Source organism: Rhinolophus hipposideros (genome assembly GCF_964194185.1).
Source record: "Rhinolophus hipposideros genome assembly, chromosome: 1".
NCBI lineage: Eukaryota > Metazoa > Chordata > Mammalia > Chiroptera > Rhinolophidae > Rhinolophus > Rhinolophus hipposideros.
Window position 1 is genome coordinate 13189722 of NC_138047.1, and position 21651 is coordinate 13211372.

At 37.7% G+C, this 21651-nt stretch overlaps 1 protein-coding gene and 1 pseudogene across 3 annotated transcripts in view; one reads left to right on the plus strand and one right to left on the minus strand.

The window, feature by feature from the left end:
- The window catches only part of KIAA1217, a 435058-nt gene that overhangs the window by 364524 nt on the left and 48883 nt on the right, over window positions 1-21651 (minus strand). The gene's annotated exons all lie outside the window — the stretch shown is intronic.
- Window positions 14671-15510, plus strand: LOC308495809 (AP-3 complex subunit sigma-1-like; annotated as a pseudogene). Its single transcript has 2 exons — window positions 14671-15129; window positions 15421-15510. The product of its transcript is annotated as an AP-3 complex subunit sigma-1-like (transcript).

The window sequence follows — 21651 nt, forward strand, 5'->3', positions numbered from 1 at the left end:
CACTCTACTTATCATATTAGCTCCCTTGGGCACCAACCTGGGCTAACTGGATGAAAATTAGTGCCCCCTACCTGGTTGGACCATGTGAGGGAGACATTCATCTACCTCCTTTGAAGTTCAGCCCAACTACAAGGTTCTCCTTTGGCCCTGGTCACCTGCCTCATCCTTGATTCCTTTCCTTTTCTACAGACTCCCTGCTGAGATTTCCAGCATGCCTTATGCCTTTTACTCAAGCTTGAAGCCAGCACTTTCTACCTTATTTTCCATTATTGCCCCATGCTTGGCTTCAGTCAAATGGAACTAATTGCTATTCTATATGCATCTGCTATATTTTTCTGTCTCCTTGCCTTTTTTTTTCTTTTTCTTTTTTTTAGATTTTATTGGGGAAGGGGAACAGGACTTTATTGGGGAAGAGTGTGTACTTCCAGGACTTTCTCATTTTTCTAAGTCAAGTTTTTGTCCTTTCAATCTTAGTTGTGGAGGGCGCAGCTCAGCTTCAGGTCCAGTTGCCGTTGCTAGTTGCAGGGGAGCCGCCCACCATCCCTTGTGGGAGTTCAACTGGCAACCTTGTGGTTGAGAGGATGCGCTCCAACCAACTGAGCCATCTGGGAGGCAGCTCAGCTCAAGGTGCCGTGTTCAATCTTAGTTGCAGGGGGCGCTGCCCACCATCCCTTGCCGGACTTGAGGAATTGAACTGGCAACCTTGTGGTTGAGAGCCCACTGGTCCATGTGGGAATCAAACCGGCAGCCTTGGGAGTTAGGAGCACAGAGCTCTAACTGCCTGAGTCCCCGGGCTGGCCTTCCTTGGTTTTTTTTAAGACAATTTTTTAGAACAGTTTTAGGTATACAATAAAATTGAGAGGGTGGTACAGAGATTTCCCGCAAACCTCTGTCCTCACACATGCATGTGATTTGCTCTGCGAGAAATGTCTTTAACAAGCTCCATCAGCCATCTCTCCTCAGTCCATCTCAAATCTCTGCACATTTAAACCCCCTTATCTTTAAGGTCCGGTGCATATTCCTTCTTCTCCATGCAATCTTTCCTTAGGTACACTTCCACTCCAGCTAGAATTAAGCTCTTTATATCTGACCTCCCAGAGCACTTTATTTGTACTTCTCCTGGGGCACTTCACCGGAATTTAAACATGAATAAAACACTGAACAGATCAGCTATATCAGCTAAAGTAAAAAAAAAAAAAAAAAGAACCCATGATTTTAGAATACCATTGTGCCTTTAAGCCTGATCAAAGGGATTAGCTCTTCCCCTGCCCCCTGATGAAAGTTGCAGCAAAACTATAACTTTTCTGATCATTCCTAGTTAAGAAGTTAACATTCAGTGTTCATTACAAAACACAGTCTCAGTCCAAAGATTGGCGTGCCCAGCCCAATACTAATCCACACTTGACCCATCATGCAAAGCTAACACTTCTTTCCTATCTCCCAGCCAAAGCTGCCTGTAAGCAAGATGCTCTCTTCAACAGAAAGAGTGTGTTTTGTTTCCTCTATCTTTCTCATTCCCATCCTCCTTCACTCACTAACCGCTGTTTCTGACCAACTTCCATTCCCTTGGTTGGAAGGAGATCAGAGGGATAAGAAAGATCTTTTTGATAAATAGAATCATAAGAGTGTGGTTAATATTTAAAGTTGACTCTTTCTAAGACCACTGTAGTGGGTTCTTCAGAGGTTTTCCCATTCTGAGGTGCTCTCCTGACTGGCTGACGCAGGCAGTGCAGCTCTAGCCCAGCCTGTTGTTTCTTCCTCAGCCCCGGGCATGTACTGGTCCATCTCCAGCTGGTCTCTGCTGACATCCTATCACCCCTTCCTCCAGGTGGTCACACTGGACTGAATCTAAGATGCCTCCATGCATCCTTTTACTAAACAAAGTCAAGAAGCAGGCTAATTTCAACTTTGCAGCAACTTTCCTTTGCTTCTGCCATCAGAATAGCCAGTCAGTCATGGCATACTCTCTGCCAGATTTCTTAGAGGGAAAAATCAATCTCTGTGTCCCCTCTCCCAACCTCAGGGGATAAGTGTCAAGTTCTCAGAATGGTCCTGTTGAAGTCAGTCTTACTAGAATTTAGGTGAGGAGGCAGACAGAACCCAGTCTCTCATTTTTAGGGATATGGGTAGAAAACAGCATGATTTTTTTTTTTTAGCATGATTTTTTTTAAGTTAAAAAAAATTTAAATAGAAATTCTCCTCATGAAATCCTCTCTCAACTTTCACTCTCAGGGATCTTTTGTATCTTCTTTGTAGTTGAGAAAGTTTAGATTATAAAATCCTTTGTTGTTTTTCTTTGAAAATATGCACCTTGATCTGGTACTCCACTTTGAAATTTTGTATCTATTAGAACTAATAGAAACTTATTTAACATCCTGTTAGACAAGATACAACATAGCTAGTTATACAAACAGCCTAAAGGAGACGGTATACTGCCTGAGGGCAGAGACAATATCTGATTCATCTCATTATCCTTCACAGCATCTAAAATTGAGCACTCTCCCTAACAGATAACACATAGCTACAGCTTCCTGGAATGGGCATGCTTGGGCCTGTGTTTTCTTATAGCTACTAGCATTCAGAACCAGCCATACGGCTCTTTGCACATGCCAATTCACAACAATTGAAGATGTGACAGAGAGTGGTCTGTGTTTATCAAATCCTATTTATTTTTCCTCCTGGCAATCATCTATGTTTCATTTCTCAGTCTTCCTTGCAGTTAGTTCGGTGAAGTCATAGGACTGAGTCCCAGTCAATGGGATGAGGGGAAAAATGACATCTACTACTTTCAGATCTGGTCCCAGAAGACCTCCTGGGAAGTTCTCTATGATTTGCTCCCATTGGTGGGTTGAAAGTAGCGAAGGCAGGAGCCCTAGAAGTAGCAAAGCCACACATTGTATGTTGCCTGGGTCCCCAAATGACGGCGTAGAGCACAGCCCTCACATTGTCCTCACCCTCACACCATTGGACAATGTTGTAAGTTATAAACACACCTTTCTAGTGATAAGCCACTGATATGTGGAGACTGTTTGCTGTAGAACTATGCCCACTGACCCTGAGGACTAGATTCCATTAACATACCCATACAAGTAACCGAGAGAAATTCTCCCAGGAAGAATTTTCTCAACTCTCCAGAGAAAGTGCCAAAAGTGTACTTCCCTGAGTTCTAAGTAACGTGATATATTTCTTCCTGTGACAGTCACACGCCTCCACCTAAAATATAAGTCTCATTGCTCTTTTTAGGTTAAGTGATTTCATTTTGTTAAAAGAAATGAATAGAACAATTCTTTCCTTCTTTGATCATCTTCTTAGAAAGAACAGCCTTGTAAGTTTAGAATTCATTTTTAATTAAAAAATTGGTACTGGGTATGAAGATGTGGAGTGGGCACAATTATGAAATGCTAATTTAGGGACTTGACCTCTTTTCCAAAGGTCTGCAGATCAGGATGTGGTAGGATAAATTTTTGGAGTAGGAAAAAGACAAGTTCATTCAACCATGCAAATTAAATTACAAGACTTGGAATCATTATTTCTGTGAAAATGTGATCTCCATACTGTGTTAGTTCTGACATTCTTTTCAGATTTTCACCACTTGGCCTTTAAATAACATAGGATCAGTAAAATGTCTCTGGCAAAAGATGATGTATTAAACTCCAAAGTTAAATTTGAACATCTTTGCTTCAGTCTTCCAAAATTAAAAATACCTCAAAAGAAATACCATGTAATCAAAGAACAAGGAACTATTATTGACAAGTGTAAAATCCAGGTCTATGGAGCTTAAATTAGTTTCCATATCCACCTTGGATCTCAGTGTGTTATCCTATTTTTAATAAAATAGAAGGAAAGTGATTGCATATTTTCTACTATTATCTGTTTCCCTATGCAATAACACTGAACTATAATAATTATTTATGTTTGAACTAAATTTATTCATGTAATAATCTAAAGATATGTATTCTCATTTCTCTATGAGAAACAACTGTTATGACTGTCACATCAGTCTTGAAAAATGAACTTTTATCTTTTAGGTATACCGAGACAAGATGGAAGATTGCACCCATAGATTAAAGGACTTCAGTTTAAAGAGTTGTGACCACCAGTTGCTGCATTGATTTCATAATGGCCTTTGGCATTATTGAGGTAACCACAAAATAACTGGAGGTCTTATGGAAAAATTGCTGGAAAAGTTGATGATGGTGATTAATCTTGTTACTGAAAACATATTCGAATGACAGTAAATTTAATATTTATTGAGAACTAACCACATGCCAGTCACTAGGTGCATACAAAGGTAATTCCAATGGAATTCGTTCTGATTTTTCAGGAGCAGCTGAGATTGTCTGTTTGGGGTAGTCCCTGGATGTTTATTTCTTTATAATTTTCAGTTCTTAAAGTACAATGCAGGAACTCCATGGTACTCAGCCACATCTACATTTGAGGTATACATGTGCTAGAAGTTCATTTAGGAAGTTGGATACCACCACCATCATTAACTGCTGTGATATTGATCATGAAAATTAAAGGTTCATGAATGCGTACAAGCTGCTACAGGACATGAAACCTGGTAACTGCCTTAAAGTAGTCTATAATTTGGTATCCAGCAAAATAATGAAACATTAGCCTTCCCAATGCATGCCAATTACACATTATTTTATACAGGAAATAAGTGCTGCTTAAGTTATAGAATGTCTTTGAAATCATAACACTTTAAATAACCCAATAATCGCAACCAAGGGAGTTTTTATTGAAAGGTTGAGTTATAACTTACACACTGAAGGCAGAGGGGGTGTGAACAGAAACATTTTTGTGTGACAGATGGAAGCAGAGAATGTTCAACAAGTTTCTAAAATAGTCTGTAGATGCTAAGGACACAGGCCTATTGGAAAGGAGGAAGGAGGCAGGGGGGTCGGAAGTAATATGGGAAAAGGTGTATGGGCAGAGCCCCATGAAACCTGTGATCATGAATGTGGACCTGATTAAGACTAATCAGGAGCCAGTGGAATGCCACGAAAGGGGAAAGAAAACAGAACTTAATGCAGAACTGAGGACTGGATGACCAATCTGGACAGGATGAAAGGAAGTTCAAGCCAAGTGTCCAGGGATGGGAAAAGGGTAGTTATACAGTAAACGAGACAGAGAAGTAGGAGTGATAGGATACAGATACTTAGGACAAGGAATAGTAGTACCAATAGTACCAATCATATGGTAGATAGTTGTTTAAAATCAAGGTGAACAATGGGACTGGGGGAAAGTATTAGTTTTAGAATAAAAAATTAATGATTATATAAAGACATTTAAAGTATTTTTATTAAATATGTCTTCATAGCCACTCATGCCCATTAGAAGTATAAAGTCAATATATACCAATAACCAAATGAGACTTCCAAGTGCCTTTTCAAACATCAATGTTGAGGTATTAGAGAAGGAGCGTGACCCCTCCCGTGGGCCCTGGGAACTTACTAATTTTATTTTACAATTGTTAAATTGTGTTTTGATTAGATAATAATCTAAGAATAAAGCCAACAGGAGTAAATATATAACTGCTACTTGATTTCAGTGCCTGTGTTTGCATTTATGATCTTGCTGGCAATACGCAGCACAGATACAATATGAAAAGGACGCATCCGAGTATACACACACTGTAAAAAGATTCTGCATATATGTTTTCAACTTATTTAAACTAAAAACAAAAGTTTACCCACTATTTACTGATTTTTAATGACCTCATGTGTCATGTGTCTTAATGACCTCATGTGTCCTCATTTTGAACAAATACAATAAATAGGTAATGACTATGAGTTCTTCATCCTGCTCCTTCTCTAACCCACTTGTAAGAGAAGTGTACGACACATAATTGAAAGTTTACATTACAAAAACAAAGAGATAAGAAATCCTAAGGCAGAAACACATGTATCGGGTGCTCCCTATATTTCTCATCAGCTCCATATGGCCCTCCTCCAACACTTCATCTCACTTGACCTCAGGCACAATGAGACCGCTTCCCTATACGAAGAGGGCAAGGTTGACTTTACTTGAAGAATGTCCTCAGACTAAACTTTAGGCAAAGTAGGGATTATTCAGATTGTCATGAAAAGGATTATCTTGCCTTTCAGGGCCAGGTCAGTGAGTGCCTTAGCTATGACAGCTTAGGTAATAACACCAAACATGCAGTGTAATTTGGCTAAGAATTATTAATGCCGTTTACGAAAACTATTAGTGACTGTTTAATCTCAAGCCTTTGGCCCTAGCTTTTCCTGGTTTAAGCTTGATAAGTTTGGAGCTTGCAGCTCCGTCTTAATGGGCTGTGGAATACCGTGTTCCATTTCTCCTAGGGCTTCATGCTCATTAGTCACAGACGCCAATTAAAAGCTTTGTTAGAGTACTGTTAGAGTACTGGAGGAATGCACCCCAGCACAGGGAGAGACCCGGAAGCCCCTTTCACATATATCATGGATGAACGAGTCTCTGTGGCATGGCAAGCCACACGTCAGTAGATCATGAGCATGAGCAGACAGGACCAACAAAAGCAGCACAAAAATTTCGAAGTCAGCACTTTCTGGAGCCAGCCCTTTTCATTCCAACTGATAAGGATTTAGACATTTTGATTAGCCTTGCAGATATTAGTCATTTTAAATGACGAACACATTACAATTATTTTTAAAGGCAAGTTATATAATCTAGGGGACAGCCCATGCTTGATAATTTTCTACGAATGATTAACGGACCCTTGTATATCTCTCCTGTGACCATGAGGGGTCAAGTTGAGGTTAACGTCCTGGCAAACCACTTAGGATCTAGAAGCACAACTATTTTGGTAGGGATTATTGCCATTGTAAACCACTGACAAGGGCTTGAAATGATAATTCTTAATTAAGAAAATAAAACGACTCAGTATCTGTGCTCTGATCATGCAGCTAACAACTGACTGCACCTCAATCCAAACACAGAATGAAATTCAGCAAAGAGATGGATTTATTTTTGTAAAAATTTGTCTTAGATATGTAGTCTAAAATAATGTGGTGAGGCTTCAGAAATAACTTTGGGTATCAAGTGTTGAAAGAATATTTTCTCTATTTTTTTAAATGAATCTTTTGCTTTTATTTCAACTGTGTCTTATTACTGACTTATTATTAACTTATTGCTTCCAAAGAGAATTTTGAGGGAAAAAGGCCTCAAAATTATAGCCTGTTCAAGGGAAGTAATAAAAACTTCCAAAAGTGTATATTTTGAAACATATGATGTTTACACAGCAGTCAATAATTAACTGTCTTTAATCAAATAAATATTCTGTTATGTACTCTTTGACGTGTCATAAAAATTATATGTGGACAAATCAGATCAAGAAATATTAACAAAAAAAAGTTGAATACAGTTTACTTTGTATCTATGAACTTGCTAGGGTGCCATGGTGAGTGGTAGAGAGAACTGGAGAGTATCCTGAGGAGACCGTGTAACATTGATACCTAGAATTTGGTCACAAAGCTACACACAGGCTATACGATTTACTGGGAAATATCTCAAATTAGAAAAATCACAGAATTCTAGAGCTAGAAAGAGTTTAGGGTTTTTATTAAAATCTTTTTTAAAAATGTTGTCATCTTGATCTCTCAATAAGGAAAAGCAAAAGACATTTGTTCTATTTCTGAAAATATTTGTTCCTCTACAGCACACTCCTTGAAAATTTTCTCACCGTAGGATCCAACCCCACCCTCCCCCGCAACCTGTTATTCTCCACACACCAGGCTGTGGCTGAGTTTATTGGAGAAGTTCAAAGGAATGTAATTCCACAGCAGTTATATAGCAAAACATTCCAAGTTACATTAGTTTAATAATTTCCAAGCTGATTTTTGAACATTCTACATTTCTACCGAAGCCAGCAAAGAAACTTGGCATGGGGAATATGATTTGTGAAATTCTTAGGCTTCTTTCTTAAAAGTCAAAAAGGCCACAGTAGGACTTCTTGTTCTGAAATTTTTCTCAAGAAAACCTGAAAACGTTACCACTACAATTGCTTAGAAATAACAGATAAAAATACATCATTCTTTCAATTGCATTACTGAACTTGTAATAAAAGAGAGAGAGGGAGTGGAGGGGAGGAAAGAAAGGACCAGGTGGAAGATATGGGGATCTAAATAGCAGTGTGGTAATGGCACAAACAGATGGTAATCTGCATTAAGGGGGCTTATAGAATTCAGTAACCTAGAAACTTGGATTTAAATTCCTGTGTAGGAGTAGGGGACACATGAAACTGTCCCAGCAAATGGAAACAATAATGAAGCCTATCTGTCTATAGCTACATACAAAGTGAAGAGAAAAAAATAGTATTCATTCAGAATTTATATCCAGGGTTATGTGTGGCCCAGGAACCCCTAAAATCAAGAAATTAGACTAAGGATTCATCCTAGGACACTAAGGAAAAATAAATGCAAAATGTCTCTGATGGTCCGGCTATATCTACTCTGGCTGCATATTTTTATGCAGTATTGCTCACTGATAATAAACCCATAACCCTAAATTACAAATCACACAAAGAAACAATTCACCAGAAGAATCATATCACCAGACACAACAAATAGAAGATTCTCTGAAATTTAGGGACTTTAGATAAATGAGGAAAATAGCAGATTATTTAACATACATTTTAAATGACTAAGACTAAAGGGAATACAAACTGCACGAAAAGAAAACCACACTATTAAAATAATAGACCATCTAGAAATGAAAATGATAGCAATTGAATGAAAAACCCAATGGACAGGTGAAACAGCTATTATACATAGTTGCAAATGAACAATCAATGGTCTGAAAGACAGCTTTAAAAACAACTCAGAATGCAGTACAGTGAAATAAAGGGATAAATATAAATTTAAGAGACAGAGAGCATAAAATGAACAAAAAATCCAACATGTCTAATAAGTTTCAGAAAGAAAATACAATTATGAAGCATTAATATTCAAAGATATATAACTGTATATGTCCCAGAGTTCATTAAATATGTGATTGCTATGACGTAAGAAGAAATCAACATAAATAAAGAACAACTCCACAATCAGATACACCGGAGTGGAACTGCAGACCCACAAAGACAAAAGAGATCTTAAAAGCAACTATAGAAAAAAAGTATTCTATTTACCAAGGGTAACAATTGGACAATAGCAGACTTGTAAAAAGCTAAGATAAGAAACAGAAATAAATGAATATTTTAGAATAAGATAAATAACTGCCAAAGTACAATAATATGACCAACTAAATTATTGTTTGACTATTGAGGATATTTGCCGATTATTAACAGAGATATCCTAGAAAATTGTGTTAGTTGAAAAAAATCAACTAATAAGTACATAAAATTCTTGTAAGACTTATTTAAAAAGAGAGAAAGGGAAAGCGCAAATGTCTATATTACTATGGAAAAAGGGGACATAACTACAAATAAGGCAGAGATTTTTAAAAGGAGAATACAAAGAATGATTTTATGTCAATGCACTTGAAAATCCAGTCAAAATGGTCAATTCACGTTAAATGTAATTCACAATTACTCAAGAAGGAAGAGAAAACCAGATTAATAATGAGAATCACTAAGTAATCACTAAATCACTAGTTACACACACACACAACACCCCTAGGATTCTGTCAGACAAGTTCTATTAACTTTCAAAGTGAAAGTAATTCTAATCTTTATAAAGTTTTCCATAAAATATAATAACTTGCTAATCTTTTTAATTTATAAAAAGATAAACTTGATGTAAAGTCTCATTTATGAATGTAAAACTTCTAAGTAAAATATTAGCAAACAAAATTTAGAATGAAAATTTAAAAAATTATCATAAAGTAGAAGTTACCCTAGATAGGATGGTTTAATTTTAGAAAACATATAATTCAGCAATTAGCACATAAAAAGAGAAAAACCATAAATTCACCTCAATAGATGCAAGAAAATATTTGACAGAATTCAAAATAATTCCCTGATAAAACATTCAATCAAACAAGGAATAGAAGAAAACTTTCTTAACCCGATAAAAGATATCATCCACTGAAAACCCAAGAAAATATAGTACTTAATGGTGAAAAGTCAGAGACATTTAACATAAAAGCTGGGACAAGACAGTATGCCTGCTGTCAATGCTTCTATTTAACATTGCACAGGAAGTCCTAACCATAACAGCAAGAGGAGAAAAAGAAATAAATATGTAAATATAACTAAGCAAAATATTTAATTTATACTCAAATAAATCAAAATAAAATATAAACATTACAAAAGAATGAAAAGAACTGTCATTATTTGCATATATAATTATTATATATTTAGCAAATCCAAATAATCTACAAACTCTTAAAACTAATAAAGAGTTCAACATACATGGAAACAAGAATTAAAAATCTATTATGTTTCTATGAACCATCAGCAAAGAGTTAGGGTATTTCAGAAAAAAATTGACAATAAAAATAAACCACTTCAATAATAATTATAAGGTACTTAGCAATGAACCTAAGAAAAGCATGAAAGATTTTTTTCAGGGAAAATTATAAAATATATTGAGAGACATGAAAGTAAGCTTATATAATGGAGAGCTAAATTATGTATGTGAAGGGGGAGACTCAATATTTAGATATAGAAATCATCCCCCAAATAATCTACACATTCAACGCAATTAGAACCAAAATCCTAACACTGGTTTTCATGTAACCCCAAATGATGATGCATATACATTCATATGGTAAATATTCAAGAATAAGCAAGATATGTTTGTGGAAAAAGAGTGAAAAGGGATTCATTTATTATAAGGTTATAATAATTAAAACTGTGGAATAATTTTGTAATATACACATGATGTATTATATACATATGTGTAATATACACATGATGTATTATCATGTGTATATGTACACTTAAAACCTATGTAATTTTACCAACCATTATCACCCTAATACATTTAATTAAAAAAAAAAGTGGGGGCCGGCCCGGTGGCTCAGGCAGTTAGAGCTCCATGCTCCTAACTCCAAAGGCTGCCGGTTCGATTCCCACATGGGCCAGTGGGTTCTCAACCACAAGGTTGCCAGTTCAATTCCTCGAGTCCCACAAGGGATGGTGGGCTCCGCCCCCTGCAACTAGCAACGGCAACTGGACCTGGAGCTGAGCTGCGCCCTCCACAACTAAGACTGAAAGGACAACAACTTGAAGCTGAATGGCACCCTCTACAATTAAGATTGAACAACAACTTGACTTGGAAAAAAGTCCTGGAACAACACATTGTTCCCCAATAAAGTCCTGTTCCCCTTCCCCAATAAAAAAATCTTAAAAACACAATGGGATTTATAGACGATGTAATACAGAATAGTACACCTGAAATCTATGTAAATTTACTAACAATTGTCACCCCAATAAATTTAATAAAAAAAAAAATCTTAAAAAAAAAGTGGTATTATTAGAAGATCGAAGAGGCATAGATAAATGCTGTGCTTGCCTCATCCTGTGAACACATCAAAACTACAACTAAATTATAAAACAATCAACCTGGAGAAGCATTTGAAGTATAGCAGAACAGAAGTTTTATAACCAAGGATATAAAGAAGAAGCCACGTCGAGACTGGTAGGAGGGGCAGAGATGTGAAAACGGGCTGGCTCCAAACCTCCAATGTGGTAGATGAAAATTGGGCCACAGAGGTTCCCCATGGAGAAGCACCGGACCCCAGCCCCACACCAGCCTCCCCAGCCTGGAGTATTGGTGCTGGGAAGAAGAGCCCCCACAACATCTGGCTGTGAAAAACAGTGGGGATTTTGACTGTCCAGGTGGGATGGAAAACTGAGGGAAACCCAGACATCATCTTAAAGGGCGCAGGCAGGCACTCACCCTGGGCTCTGGCGGAGGGACGGTGACTCAGGGGGTATTTGAGACATATGGGATGAGACTGAGTTGTGTAATTTCAGGGCAAGGACTGGAGGGACAGTCCCTATTTTCCCTGTGTGTGGCCTTTTTTTTTTTAATACAGATGGCGAGCCGGCAGACCCATCTTTCCTGTGTTGAGCCCTCCCCCACAAGCCAAATCTGAATCTGATTGGCCTGGTGAGCTCCACTGCTCCACTCTGCTGACTCACTGAGACCCTGCCTCACCCAACTTGCATACTGCAGGAGGCTTTATCAGTGGCTGAACCTTATCAGAGCCAGCAGGTGGCAGCAGGCCTTGGAGTGTCCTGGTATTTTGTGGAGCTATCCTAGACCCAGTACTGGTGGCAGCCATTCTCAGTTCGCAGTGTGGCCTCTCCCACATGCCTCCAGATACAGTACAAGCAGTGGTTTACTTTGTAGCTCCTCCCAGGTACTCCTTGGCCAGTCACAGGCATTGGGTGACCTGGGCCTGCATGGGAGTCCCTCCCGAGAGGCCCCAGAGCAAACATACTTGGAGGTTAGCTTCAGACCAGAGCAGAACACCACCCAATTAGCCGTACAAGTGGCACACACAAAGGGTGGTCTCAACAGGCACCAGAGCCTACTGGGCTGAGTCCCACAACATGGGGTAAGCTCCCCACACAGCAGCCTATAAGCTGTGGGTGTGGCCAAACTCCACAGCCAGTCAGCCTGAGGGTCAATACCATCTACTGACATGCTAACAGCAATCAAGGCTCAAATATAACAGGAGGCCACACACAGCACACACAAGGGATACTCCTGGAGCACCCAGCTCAGGTGACCAAGGAGACAGGGCCACTGAGCTTCATAGGATACCTACTAAATAAGGCCACCTGGCCAAGGCTGGGAGATACAGCAGCCCTACTTAATACATAAAAACAAGCAGAGAAGCTGCCAAAATGAGGAAACAAAGAAATACAACCCAAATGAAAAAACAGGATAAAACTCCAGAAAAAGAACAAAACAAAATGGAGGCAAGCAACCTACTATATACAGAGTTCAAACAATGGTTATGAGGATGTTCAGAGAACTTAGTGAGAACTTCAACAAAGAGATAGCAAGCATAAAAAAGGACACAGAAACCGTTTTAAAAAACACCACAATCAGAAGTGAAGAATACAGTAACAGAAATGAATGCACTAGAAGAAATCACTAGCAGACTAGATGAAGCAGAGGATCGAATTAGTGATTTGAAAGGCAAGGTAGCAGAACACAACCAATCAGAAGAGGAAAAATAAAAAAGAATCCAAAAAATGAGGAGAGTTTAAGTGACCTCTGGGAGAACATCAAGTGTAACAACATTTGCATCATAGGGTTACCAGAAAGAGAAGAGACAAAGCAAGGGATTGAGAACCTATTTGAAGAAATAACGACTGAAAACTTTCCTAACCTGGAGAAGGAAATAGACATACAAGTCCAGGAAGTGCAGAGAGTCCCAAACAAGATGAACCCAAACAGGCCCACATCAAAACACATTATAAAATGTTAAAGACAAAAGAGAATCCTAAAAGCAGCTATCAAAAAGCAGTTAGTTACCTACAAGGGAGCTGCCATAAGACTGTCAGCTGATTTCTCTGGAGTTCTTTTATTTTTTATTTATTTTTACTTTTTTTAAAGAGAGCACAGCTCACAGTGGCCCATGCAGAAATTGAACTGGCAACCTTGGTGCTACCAGCACCACGCTCTAACCAACTGAGCTAACTGGCCACCCCTCAGCTGATTTCTCAACAGAGACTTTGCGGGCTAGAAGGGATTGGCACAAAATATTCAAAGTGATGAAAAACAAGGACCTACAACCAAGATTACTCTACCCAGCATAGCTACCGGTATCATTTAAAATTGAAGGACAGATAAAGAGCTTCCCAAAGAAGAAAAAGCTAAAGGAGTTCATCACCACTAAACCAGTATTGCAAGGAATGCTGGAGGAATTTCTTTAAGATGCAAAAAAAAAAAAAAAAAAATCAAAAATATGAATCATAAAATGGCAATAACTACTATCTATTAATAATTGCTTTTATGTAAGTGGATTAAACACCCCAATCAAAAACATAGGGTGACTGAATGGATAAAAAAACAAGACCCTTACATATGCTGCCTACAAGAAACTCACTTCAGATTGAAAAACACACAGACTGAAAATAAAGGGATGGAAAAGTTATTTCACGAAAATGGAAACAAACAAACAAAAAGCTGGGGCCACAAAACTAATACCCGACAAGATAGACTTCAAAACAAAGTCTGTAACAAGAGACAAAAAAGGACCCAGTAATCCCACTTCTGTGTATTTATCTGAAGAAACTCAAAAGGCTACTTTTAGGGAACATGTACATCCATATGTTCATTGCAGCACTGTTTACAATGGCCAAGATGTGGAGGCAGCCTAGTATCCATCCATGGAAGAATGGATTAAAGAGCAGGTGGTACATATATATAATGGAATATTGCTCGGCCATCAATGGGAATGGGTTCTTGCCATCTGTGGCAGCAGGGATGGACCTGGAGTGTATTGTGCTGAGTGGAGTAAATCAGACAGAGAAAGACAGATACAACGTGATTTTGCTTATATCTGGAATCTAAAAAATAAACAAACGAAACAGAAGTATACTCATAGATACAGAGAACATTTTGATAGTTGCCAGTTGAGAGTTGGGGTGAGTGAGAAAGCGAAAGGGATTAAAAAGTACAAATTGCTGAGGTGGGGAAGGATCGCCAGTGAGATCCGAGGCGAGGCCCCCAGCGCCCACCCGGTCAGCCCAGCTCAGCCATGATCAAGGCGATCCTCATCTCCAAGTTGTACCAGCCTTACAGTGAAGATACACCACAGCAAATCATCAGGGAGACATTCCATTTGGTAGCTAAGAGAGATGACAATGTTTGTGATATCCTAAAAGGAGGATTATTAATTGGAAGATCTGACAACAAACTGATTTATAGACATTATGCAACATTATATTTTGTTTTCTGTGTTGATTCTTCAGTAAGTGAACTTGCTGTTTTAGATCTAATTCAAGTATTTGTGGAAACATTAGACAAGTGTTTTGACAATGTCTGTGAACTGGATTTAATTTTCAATGCAGACAAGGTTTGCAATATTCTTGCAGAAAGGGTGATGAGAGAATGCTATTGAGACCCACATGAAGGAGATTGTTACACAAATTGATGCACAAAATAATCTGGAGAAATCTGAGGCTTAGCGGGAGCTCCAACCTGAGCTGTATCAGCTGTAAAGAATGGGAACCTTTTATAAAACCGAAAACAACAAAGGAACAAGACAAGCAAATGAAGAAATAAAAACTCATAGACACAGACGATAGTTTAGTGGTTACCAGAGAGTAAGGGGGCAGGGGAGTGGTAGATGAGGGTAAAAGGGATCAAATATATGATGATGGAAGGAGAACTGACTCTGGGTGGTGAACACACAATGTGACATATAGATGATGTATCACAGAATTGTACACCTGAAATCTATGTAATTTTACTAACAATTGTCACCCCAATAAACTTTAATTTAAAAAAAAGGAATACAAATCTTCCTGAGAGCCCAAGAAATATTAACATTGGTAACATCAGTATGAAAGTGCCAAAACTGCCCTCTTTTAAATAAAAAATTTAAAAGGCCACTCCCAGGTAAAAATCCAGGGGGAAAGTCACGTATGTTTACCATTCAGTTGTTTACTAAAAATAGAGGAGAGTCTTAACTTTTGCTCTTGGATTTAAGTCAAAGTACTGTATAAAAGCTGTGTAAAATCAGTATGGTGGTACAATATTGCTTTTCTTGCTCAGTGATTTTGAAGAAATTGAGTAGTTCTGGAGTGATTTTGTTTTTCTTTTTTTTTTCTAAATTGCTTTCCGATGTCCACCTAAGGCATACCTCTCTATGTATTGGCTACAACTGTATGTCGAAAAGTGTTTGAGACATTTCTTTATATTATGTACAATGCATAATGTGTCTGTTTTGTATGGATCACAGGTGCAACATACCGTAATTCTTTCTGTTATTTGTCACAATTGTTTTTTAAAGAACCAAGTATGGATTGCATGAAAACATTACGACCCTTTTCTCTTAGTTTAAATAAACTCAAAGGTAACTGGATTTCTAAAGAAGAAAAAAAGATGTACAAATTGCTAGTTTCAAACTAATCATGGGGCTGTAAAGTACAGCATAGGGAATATAGTCAATAATATGGTAATAGTTCTGTACAGTGCCAGGTGAGTACTAGACTGAGTCAGGGGGATCACTTCTTAATTTATATAAATGTCTAACAATATGCTGTACACCTGAAATTAACATAATATTGAATGTCAACTCTAACTGAAAAATCAAAAAGGGGCTTGAAATCTCAAGGGGAATAAGAGGTCCAAATTTCTAAGTAATAAACAAATAAGTCACGGGGATATAATATACAGCATAGGGAATATAGTCAATAAAATTTTGATAGTGTGGTATGGAATCAGATGGTTGCTGGACTTACCATGTTGATCACTTCTTTAGGTATATAAATGTTGAATAACTATTGTGTACACCTGAAACTCATACAACATTGTATGCTAACTATATTTTTAATAATTTTTTTTTAAAAAACAGTGGTATTAGTACAAAGATAGATTGAAGAAAAAAAGACATATGGGGGCTCAATAGCATTAAATATCACTGGGAAAAGATAGTAGATTTTACTGGGACAATTATTTGTATGTAAAATAAGAAAATTTGATTAATACATCACACTATACAGAAATCTAAATTCTAGGTGGATTAAAGATCTCATTGGGAAAAAGTATAATTGTAAAACTTTCAAAGAAAAGATAGAAAAGTAATTTTATAGAAATATTTAAGGTTTCCCAATCTACAATCCGTGAAGACAAATATTGACAGATTTAACTATATTACAAAATTTAAATTTCTGCATGATGAAAGATACCACAAATAAGTGAAAAGATAACTTACTGACTGGGGTAGATATTTTCAAGTCTTATGCCCCTTCTCACAATTACTCCAGAATATAAAGAAAGTGACTACAAGTCCACAAAAAATACAATTAAAGGAAAAAAGTGGGTAAAATATATCACACATAATTTTCAATTGGAATGCTCAATAACATTATGCAAATATACTTAGCTTCACCAGTAATGAGAAAGTCCTTACACCCAAGAGATTAGCACAACAGAATATTTGATAATACCAAGTATCGGAAAAGATGTGGGGGGAACAGAAATGCTTAATCGCTGGTTCTTAACCCTAATTGTACATTAGAATCACCCGGGGAACTTTAAAACACATACCAGTCTTGGCTTCCATCCCCACAGATTCTGATTTAATTGGTCTGGGGTGAGACTTAGGCATCGATAATTTTTAAAAGCTCCCCAGATGATTCTTTTCTGCAGTTGGAGTTTAAAACTACTGTGTAACACTGTTGGTGGTTGAACAAACCCATAGAGTTTGGAGAGCTGGTAAAGGGAAGATGTACGTCCCTATGACAGAACAATTCAACTTCTAGGTGACTCGGCTTGACGAATTCTTGCACCCTTGTAGAGGATACATGCAGGGATCAGGGCAGTACGGTCATATATAGCAAAACTGCAGGGATCACCTCAATTTCCTCAATAGAAAAATGGATAAATCAGCCTTGGATTATTGATGCAATGTGATGCTATCCTGAAGTTATAATAAATGGACTAGGTACCTATGTATCAACATGGCTATATCTCCAAAACAATGTTGAATTAAAAACAGCTATAAAAGAATATGGACAATACTTTATATATTTTAAAAATTGAACACAAAGCAATAGTATAACCACAAATAGATATAATCACATATAGATATTTCACGTCTGGATCTTATTACCCACTTCCCACACACTCACATAGTAAAAATACTAAAATATCCATTGGAATAACATATAGCAATCTTAGGTTAATTATCTCTTGCGAGGGAAGGAGGGGGAAAAGAAGGAAGCGGTGCTTTGACTGTATTTGTAATGTGTTTCATTTTACTTTATGAGATTTCTAAACTGAAGATGACAAATGACATCTTGGTTGTGGGTTGGCAGATAAGTATTATATGATTTTTGTATGTTTTGGGATATTTTATATTAAAATATTTAAGTCAAAAGAGCAATGCAATTGGTATAATCATAAGGGCATATATAATTTTTTAATCATTGAAAAAATATTTTTAGACAGAACTAAAAAGTAAACCAAAATAATGCATTGGCTATGGAGGCCAGAAGCTACAATTCTCATTCTATTTTTGCAGCTAATTAGTAATGTGCAAAACATTTCACGACACTGGCTTCAGTTTCCTCATATATAATGTAAAGGAGTTGGATAAGATAATCAAAACCCATTCTAACTTCAAATGTCTATGAGTCTAAAGTTGTAAGAAGATAGTGTTTCTGAATTCAATTTTTCTCTCTCCTTGGACACCAACTTCAAAGTATATATTCACTCATGCTAGATCGGTCCATTTGTTCCCAAACTATAATCACGGACTATCCCAGAAAGTGATGCCCTAAGAGGTATTCAACAATCACTGAATCAAAGATATAATAAAGATAGCAAATTAACTGAAAATGTTTCCATGGAGTGGATTAGGAACAATATGAAAATAAAACAAAACAAAATTGACTTCCACTCTCATTCTATAAATGTACTGTTTCTTTGCCCATTGATTATTTCATATGCTGTTTCTCCTGTATAAACATCTACAAACCAGCATATCCCAATTTGTCATATGTTAATAAAATTTTTATAACAGTAGATGTTATAATAAACTTTTCTTAAAATTTATGGTTTATGACTACAAAAAAATATGAACCCTCCCTCTCCACACCTACCAACTTCTGTTAATATGAAAAACTTTGTTCTATCTTCTAAGTGTCTTATTTGCTCCTAATTAGAACCTGGTCCAACACAAACAACTAAAACACATTTGCTCACTAATGTGCAGTTTTCTCCCCAGGATTTTGATGCTTTCAGCCAACAAAGTTTAATTTTAATTATCCCTGTAACCCTGCAGAAAGTGAAGTACAGAGAAGCATAATGTGAGGTGAAGTCACACTTTACAAAGAGGCTAATGCAGAACAGAGAGAAATAAAATCCATTTTCAATACATGTACCAAAAATTCACTGCTGAGATCCCAATTTCTCCTCCCACTCCAACCTAACCTGCTACTTGTGCTAGGCTACCTATTTTCTGCCAGAAATGTTATCCATAAATTAAACTAATACAAAAATAATCCTGGACAATCCACAACCTTGGTAGTTATACATTTGAGTGAAAGAAATTACAATGCCATAACAAAACAAGAATACAGGATGCTATCTGATAGAACATTCTTGGATCGTTTTTGTTCTTCAGTCATTGAAATATGTGATTGAGGTTGCCTATATTACAGGTAAGGTAAGGTAAGATTTAATGCCATAAGTGTCATAGAATGTTTAGTATCACACCTGGCAAAAGATGGTGGTTAGTACCTGTAAGATGTACCAGCACCACCATCATCATCATCACCACCACCACCATCATCATCCTCACCTGCTAGTACCACAGGACATGGTACTTCAGATTTGTCCAGGACATAGGTTTATAAAAGAGCCACTCAAAGCAACCATTCCCTTTACAAAGGAGGGTGGTCCAAGGTTGCAGAGATGACCTGATGTTGTTTGAAATTGAGCAATATAATTCCCACTGGGGGAAAAAAGGCACAGAGGCTCATGCTCGTGTAGTAGGTAGACAACAGGCCACTTAAAGAAAGCAACATTTATTGAACATTCTCTTAACTGGTCAGGGAGGGGCATGACAAGTAGGAAGCTCATCGTCCGCATGGCTCTCCTTTGTAAGGGTTGAACACCAAAATCGCCATAGCTTATGGGTAGCCAGCACCCAGAGGGGAAAAGCACAAATCCTTACGCACAACTGAATCAGAAAGCAAGTAATTCCTCTGAAAGCAACAACCACCCTGGATGGTAAAGACCAGACTCATTTGGGTCCATTTTTCACAGTTCCCAGACCACCCCCTCCCTCTCAGTCCATCCAAGATGACACCGTTACCGCTAACACTTTCAAAAGTGGGACACAGATGCCCGTGGTTCACAACAGGAGTTTGCCCTTGGACTACAACTACACAACATGGAGGGGAAAATTTAAAGGACAGCTATGGATGGTCTGGCAGATAATGATGTTTAACAGTAACAAGGCCAGTTCTGCGAGCACTGCCTTTGGCAAGCAATAACAAACAGGAATCATGTTTCTTAGAGGACAAGGCAGACAGTATCTAAAGACAAGAGGAAGTTGGAGGGAAGAATGCAACACTCTCCATTCACGGAAGGGGCTTTCACCATTATCCTCCTGTTGAATACAGCATTTCAGACCACCTGGTCTAGAAAGCTGTGGCCCAGATGACAGCTTTAGTGGGGAAGTGGGGGAAGTGGGGTGCAGAGGAAGCACAGATCATCCCTATGTTCATTCTCACCCACATATCAACCAGACACTACTTTGAAAGCAGCCAGCTCATCCCCTAAATGATTGCTGGGAAAGGCAGCACAACGTCTCCAGTAGCAAACTCATGATTTACAGCTACCACACAAGGAGAAGAGAAGGGGGGCTGAGGGATGGGTGCTGGAAATTAGGAGTCCAGAGGGGAACAGAACATTATGGCCACTTCCAGTTGCCTCCCTGACTACTTGCACACCACCCAACCACATCCTGTTAGATCAGCTTGACAACTCTGGATCCTGGAGTCCTGAGCAGGCGCCAACACACGGACAGCTGGAGCTCAATTTAATAGTGTAATCAAAGAAAGGCAACAGCAGCTTAAATATTTCGATGTTTCAATGCCCTTTTGACACAGAGTAAGTTTTTTTTTTTACATTTGCGACACAATTTCAGGGCATTTTCAATGGGTTCACAAGAGTCACAGTTTCAGTGAATTTTACTCTCAATTTACAGGTTCTTCAGCAAATCTACCTCAATATTCCAGAGACATTGACAAAAGTTGATTTGCTTGCTCTTTTCAAAAGACATTTTCAGTTGCTTATTTTCCAATCCAAAAATACAGTTTATATTACTGGAAGAAATGAGGCAGAAAATATTCATGTCAAACATTAATGAAATTACATGATTCTTGGCATAAAAACATCAACATTACTATAAATATGACCTGCTACTTGCCAACCAGTGTTATGAGCCGAGTACTCTGTACCTCATCTTGTAATTAATTTATGATTTGGCAAATCATTTTACTTATATTTAGAGTCCAATTGATAACAACTTCATTGAGATTACAATATGCAAAAAAAGCTTATTAGGGGATCAAGAAGGAAGAAAAGAGAACAACAAAGGCAAAGTACTTACTTGCAGTGATATTTTTCAAGTAATCCTGAATTTCAAATTTGGTTTAAGAGCGATGTCCCTAATCTGAGCTATACTCCTTTGGTCCTCAGGGTAAACTCCATTCTTCCATAGGACACATCTTTGAGAAACCTTCCTTTTATATTTACTGGGAAATAGTAAAAAACAAGACTCTCCTTAAAACAAAAAACAAAAAACAAAACCCGCGAAGTCCAGAATGTAAGCCACAAAAGAAAAAGAAAACTTCTCCAAAACCAATATCTAACTCAGAAGTGTCACTGCTCCCCTAACTCCGTTTGCAGGCGTCCTCTCGTATTCCTCTTGACATTTCTCATCATCCAGCCAGTGCTGTTTTACAGCCATGTGAGGATGTTTGAAGAGAGAGAAATGAAC